The following is a 6933-nucleotide window of genomic DNA, read 5'->3' as shown; positions in this document are numbered from 1 at the left end:
CTATGTTGTAGCTTTATGTCTCAAATCTCTGTCTTCCATGATATGGGTGTTAACTTGATGTCCCTGCCACACATAGCTGACCATGGCCTCCCAACCTTCTCCAGACCATGGTTGGTAGCTCCCGACCTTCTCCAGACCATGGTTGGGAGTTAAGCCCCTGTCACACATAGCTGACCATGGCCTCCCAACCTTCTCCAGACCATGGTCGGTAGTTAAGCCCTTGTAACACATAGCCGACCATGGCCTCCCGACCTTCTCCAGACCATGGTTGGGAGTTAAGCCCGTCACACATAGCCGACCATGGCCTCCCAAGCTTCTCCAGACCATGGTTGGGAGTTAGTTGTGAGCAGTGTCATCTGTGGTTGGGAGTTGGTCGTTGTGGTTGGGAGTTTGTCGTTGAGGTTGCCTACTAGTCTTTAAAAGTCGTGGCACCAGCCGACTATACATTTAAAAACGAAAGTCGGGAAAGTCATATTCTGCTTGAATACAATTTGAGGAGCAAACAGAATCAGAGCTAAAAATGGATGAATTCCAAACAGTCAGACGTTTCAGACAGCATCCGCTATCTTTCGTCAGTGACTAAGGAAAGAACTGGCAAAACCAGGTTTTATACCAAAACTCTGAAGAGATATATTCATGAGATTAAGACAATTTGGTATGTCTTGACATAGTCCTCAATAGGAGACTAAGTCAAGACAAGGTTGTATGCTAATAGTTCAATTAGCTACTGTTGTTTTAGTAAAGAAACTAATGGTTGCCCGGGGGTGGGGGTTGGATGGGCTGGCCCATTGTCCCAAGTGCCTGAAAGTTCGACGCGTAGACCTCCTTTCCTGTTGAGGGTGGGATTGTACATTCTCTCATATATTGCTTCTCTCCGTTCGAACCATCGGGGCTCACGATCTAGGAATATCCGTGGCTTCTAGCTTGAACGAGTGTCCCTGGTTGTGTTTTAGATGGAAAATGGCAGAGGAGTAGCCGTTAGCGCTCTCTCTCTGCCATGTTCTCTGTACCTTGCTCTTAGTGGCCGACTAGTCTCCCCAATGTACGTGTTTACTAGAGACTATGGGTCGTAGAGGGACGCCCGGTTTGTGGACTTTGGGAAGGCCGTAGAATGCTGGAGATTGTTTCGAAGTGGGATGAATCTTTAGATAGGTGACACGGTCCAGAACCTTCTCATCTGCCAATTTCTTAAGTTAAGAGCTGCATTGATTTTACCTTTCAACTTGCTTGTGGTATGCAAGCCAGGGCCCCATTTGCATAACTGCTAAAAAATACTCCATTTACTAGAATAGCCTTCTTGTGGTATACTCCATTTACTAGAATAGCCTTCTTTGCCAATACGAGTATAATACTTCCATATTTTGACCTGGCCATCTTGTGTTATTTGGGTAAAGATCATCACCTCATACAATATATGCAACCTTGTTTGCGTAATCAATGACAAACTTTTGTGAAACATCACTCGTAAAAGTTGACATCATTTGGCGAAGGTATGGGGCATGGAACTCTAGTTGTAATTTGACTCTCTGTCTAACCAACCTTGGTCTAACATAGTTAACCTAAGCCCCTCTCTCTTGACCCGCGGCACGCTGGCGGCGTCGCTGCGTCCTAAACTGGATTTGTGTTACCCTTGACTTTATAATGGAATATCATTCAAATCGTACAAGTATGACCAAAAAGACAACAAAACACACAAAGCTGAAAAAGATTAGTTTTTTTGTCGATGAAATTCGTTGAGTGCTTTGTCAGTTCGATCGGCCGCAGCGACACCGCCAGCGTGCCGCGGGTACAGTGAGAGATTTTTTTCTTATTAAATTGGATATTAAGGTATTAAATTGGATATTAAGGTTAACCTCTTTTCCTCGAGATCTCAAGGAATGAATCTAGACAAGTAATGATACAGTAAGACAAAACGTCATGAAATTTCAAGCAACGTTTATTGATAGTGACATAAAATTCATTAATAGTGACATAAACGCTTACTTTATTACTAAACCGATAGTCTTATGATTGTTGTTCCACATCATATAAATATTTCTCCTTTGTTGCAGTTTGTTTTAGAGGTCTGTGTAATTTTGTATATACAATGAGACAATCTATTCCTAAGATCCATCAATCTCACAATCAAGTCCAGCTAATGCCACAGTATATTAGGCCTATTCAATATGAATGAATGTGTAGAATTCGAAATTGATGGCCATGTTAGTTACATGAAACAAAGAATTCATACCACTACAAAAATATGAATAACAATCACATAAATGATACCTGAAATGGTTTTAAAAAAAATAAAAAGCAGTTCAGACAGCATAAGTCTGGAATCTTCATTCTTGCACTTTTTACAAGGAAGTATTTCTCCTTTGTTGGAGTTTGTTTCAGAGGTCTGTGCAATTTAGAAACTTCATCTTACCGTGCGTAATACCGTTTGATAGCGTTCCTGCCTCTGGGGCAAGAAGTTATAAGTTCGAATCCCGGCGGTTTCGCTCATCCGACATACACGCTACTGGAAAGGGTCGCAGTCGACGTCGTTAGTACGAGACGTTTACTTTCGGTTCAGCTGTGGTCCACTCTTCATTTTACTAGTAGGAAAGAGCTAGGGGAATTTCCCCGTACAATGAAGCTGTAAATACTGTACATAGGCTAATATTTGTCTTCTCTGTCACCACCATTGGACGTGTTACCTCAACTTTCTATTGAGTTCATTTGAGCTAGATTCCCTTTCTTTCCTTTATTTTACTAAAAGGACTGAAATTTTCAAGAGCTCTGTGCCCTGAACTCCTCAACGGCGTCCTCCATGGTGGCTAATCCTGCCATGTTGTAAGCTGTTAGCTCTTCATCGACTGTCCTTGTTACAGAGAGGTTCTCTAATCTACAGTCTTCGGGAGCTGTCGCTTTTCTGTCTGACTGGTAAAGCGATGTGTTGCCGCCTACATTGCTAACTGCGGACAGTCTTACTTCAGCTGCAGCGGCATAGAAAGTCACCGAGTCGTCGTCATTGTCCTCTTTGTTCCTGCTTTGCGTGACTTGTTTAGGTACATTGTTCTCGCCACTTTGCTGATCTTCTTCGTCTATGCGAGAGGATGCATTGGCATCGTCATCTTTTATCTCGCAATAGTCATGGTGGGAAGGATCGTAGACTTCATCCTCGTTTATTTGGTTGTATGTATTACTAGTACCGTCTGTTTTAGATGCGTCCAATACTTGTGCATTTCCACCGCTGGTATCCTCATCTTTTATTTCGTTCAAGTAGTGATGTCCCGAAGCGGTGTACACTTCCTCCTCGTTGATTTGATTGTACGTCGCGTCGTTGTTTGTTTGACAGAATTCTTGCATGCTCGTTGTTTGGGGCGTCCCCTGTTGGTTAACGTTGCCATTGTACATTGGATTACTCTGCAAGGCACCCGCGATCTGACTTTGTACAGTCAGATTAGCTCTGATGCCGCCTCGATTTTGGTTTTGTCTTCTTCTCTTTTGGTAGGTAAACGTAGCTATGGCGCATATCATGATAGCTGAACCTGCAACGATGGAACTTATAATTATAGAGATCCAGAAGTTGGTTACCGAAAATCCGGGTACGTTAGACTGCGGTGCACCGGTTGATGTCACAGATGCGTTTTTCTGTCTTCCATGAGAAGTTGTTGGAACTGTCTTCGTGGGCGTTACATTTTTCTGTACAGATGAAACGGTGCCGTTTGAAACAGCCAACCGACATGTTGTGTCATCTGCAGCTGCGTGCTTCATTGTGGATACGCTGAAATGCGAAACGTGTTTGACGTCATTAACTAGAGCAAAACAGAGCACTGTTGCCACAGAATGGTCTCCGTCGCTCCGATTGTTTGCCATAGCTCTCTGATGTCCTTTTGCCACAACGCCAAAACCCAACGATTCATTTCCAGCATTCTTACCCGCACCCAAGCCCACACTAGAGAGTCGTAAACTTGAGGCATCCTTCAAAGCCAAATTGATACCGCTAGAAGATTTCCACACCTCAGAACATAGAGTAGAAAAGGGCTGATACACGCGTTCTTTACTAGTTGTTGCTATGACGACGAATGGAGGGCTAGTCATAAAACTACCCAACCGGAACTGTTCTGGGAGAGGTCTACATGGAACAGCATTGTTCAGATTGTTGTCATGCATATTTGCCGAGACGATAAACCAATCAATGGCAAACCGTTTTTCAGTGGAATCATAATTGATATTCAGACCCATACCAGCTACATCAAATCGTATCCACTGCCATGTGAGCCGGCAATTTATAAACCCAGCCGTCCATGCCATACTATGCACATTTTGTGCTTTGGAGTCAATGAGGCTATTCCCACCTAGTGTTATGAAGATAAATACATGATTCGACAGAGTTAACAAGGCTTCTCTTTCCAGATATACCAGCTCGTTGTTACTTAGGTCCAGGTACGTCAGATGCTTCAAGGATTCGAATTGATTTGCTGGAATCACTTCAATTCTGTTGTCATTCAACATAAGCTCTCCGAGTGAGTCAAGTCCAATAAACCAGTGACTGCGTACCTCTCGTAATGCATTCCCACTTAAATCTAACCACAGAAGCTTGTTCATATACTGAAAACACGCTGGTTCTAGACTGGAGATGTCGTTGTTCGAGATCGAAAGATAAGTCAAATTATATCCAGAACCTAGATGCGAGTCACTGTACCAGTTTTTGGGAATGTGTGTTAACTTGTTATCGTCTAAGTTAAGATTTTCTAACCCCACGAAGTCTTTGAATGCGGCTTTCTCTATCACATTTATCCCTGCATCAAAGAGGAACAGACTTATGAGACGAGAAGGGTCGATGGCAGCTAGACTTTCAGACGATAGTTTTCCGTACTTCAAACCTCTGAACACGAGCCATTCAACACCCGGAAAACAGTTTCCAGTCGGGAAATCACTATAATCGTTGATATCGCCAGTATTATTACATGAGATGCAGTCAGTCTTATATCTTGAAGTGAAGGTAGATCGAGGTCCGTTGTCGTTAAGAAGTTCCCGCAACATTACGCAAGAATCGAACCGTTTCCTCTCGCACGTCGTAGGAAAGCACGTTTGGTTGTTTTCTGACAGAGCCGACGCCGTTAACAAGGCAAGAACGTGTAGAACGACAAATCTGCAGCTGTGCTCAAGTCGTGAGTTCATTATGGAGAAGGATGTTGTAGTTTTTTTGTCTTCTTTCCGGCTTTTACTCAGCGAAATTACTTACCGGAGAGCAGCCGAAAATGCTTTTCCGTGGTCCCTTTGAATTGATCTGTATGGATCTATCCTCACCGTTGTGGCATGTTCATTTGGCGATCCGTCGAGGAATAAAACATCAAAGAAGACATCAGAGGGAACATAATACGACACCAGATTAAGTATCAAAAGAGATACATCAGAAGAAGAAGCGGCACACGTCTAAGAAGAGGATGCGTTCTGAAAGCGAATCTTTAAACATCTTTATCTATTCCAAAACCCAGACCAATTTAAGACTGCCGGTCATGTGATTTCCGATTGGGCCAAAGAGGAAAATTACCAAGATATATCCTACCATGACCTATTTACGAATTTCCCTATATACAAAGTGTTAAAAAGACGTGAAATATAGCAACTAGTAATATCAAGACAAATCCTAATCTATAAATGCCTTTAACTTGATAAACGCTTGGTTGCCGGACAGTCCATAAACAAATGAGGTTCCAATATAACGTTACCCGCCGGTAAAAATATCAATTTCCGCGGTTGATATGAAAATATACATTTTTGCAAAAGCTTGCATAAAACATTTTGCCGGCGCGACAACTCTAGATAGTACCTGAATCAGTTACAGTACTGTTATCCAAAGAGGAAAATTACCAATATATCCTACCATGACCTATCAACCAATTTACCTACATGTATATACAAAGTGTTAATTGATAAAAAGACGTGAAATATAGCAACTGGTAATGTAACATTTCCTAATCTATTAATTTAGATGCCTGTAACTTGATAAACGCTTGGTTGCCAGACAATCCATTTACGAATGAGGCTCCAATATACCCGACGGCAAAAATATCAATTTCCGCGGTTAATATGCACATACATGGGAGAGTAAAATAGGTTTATGGTTCCAAACGTTTGCATAAAACATTTTTAATTTCTTCATATGCCAGCGAGACAAAGTAAAAGAGTACCTGAATCACCTACAATACTACTATCATCCGTTTTGTGTAAGTTGTCAAGTCAATATAACGCTTATTTCAGAGGAATGGATCTGAAATAATGAAGAAGAAAAATGTAATTTCCTTTAGCCAGAGACTTTCTGCTGAAGATCTACTGTTTCTGGAGATTCAAAGGTTGATATTCATTTTTATTTGCAAACTCTTGCCCGAAGGCTATTTTCTATTGCAACATGGTGGCGACAGTTGTACACTTATTTTTATGTCGCTACGTACAAGATATGGAAAGTGTATTTCCTAAGATCCGTAACGTTACATTACCCACATGCCGTTTCTGCCCCAGATTTTGCCAGCTGATCCATAGAAGATACGGAAAGCACAACAAGCACACTCGCTCAATTGTCATCTCTGGCAAGTAGCTAGCGCACAACTCAGTATATGTCAATGTTCAGCAACACGGCAATTTTCAGAAGTGCCTCAAGGTATGAAAATAAAACAGCAACAGCAGAAGAACTTCAATGCTTGTAAGTTCAGGCTAATAGAAGGTTTTTCAGCACCAAGGAAAGATTCATCATTTGGATCAAGACATCTTAACCACAGTAAAGCAGCGTGAAGTTCCATCGTTTGTACATGTACAAATAAGTATTTGTACGTATCCTGTTCATGTGCTGTATAATCAACGTGACATTATGAAGTTGTGATGCTGTGCCTGTTGTGAATTCTGTGAGCAGATGGGAGTGTCATGATCAGTATATACAAAAGGTTTCTTGTGACGGTTGTTGCA

The sequence above is a fragment of the Branchiostoma lanceolatum genome, chromosome 1 (assembly GCF_035083965.1).
Source record: "Branchiostoma lanceolatum isolate klBraLanc5 chromosome 1, klBraLanc5.hap2, whole genome shotgun sequence".
NCBI classification, from domain to species: domain Eukaryota; kingdom Metazoa; phylum Chordata; class Leptocardii; order Amphioxiformes; family Branchiostomatidae; genus Branchiostoma; species Branchiostoma lanceolatum.
The sequence above is the reverse complement of the archived record's forward strand: the minus strand, read 5'-3'. Positions refer to the sequence as shown.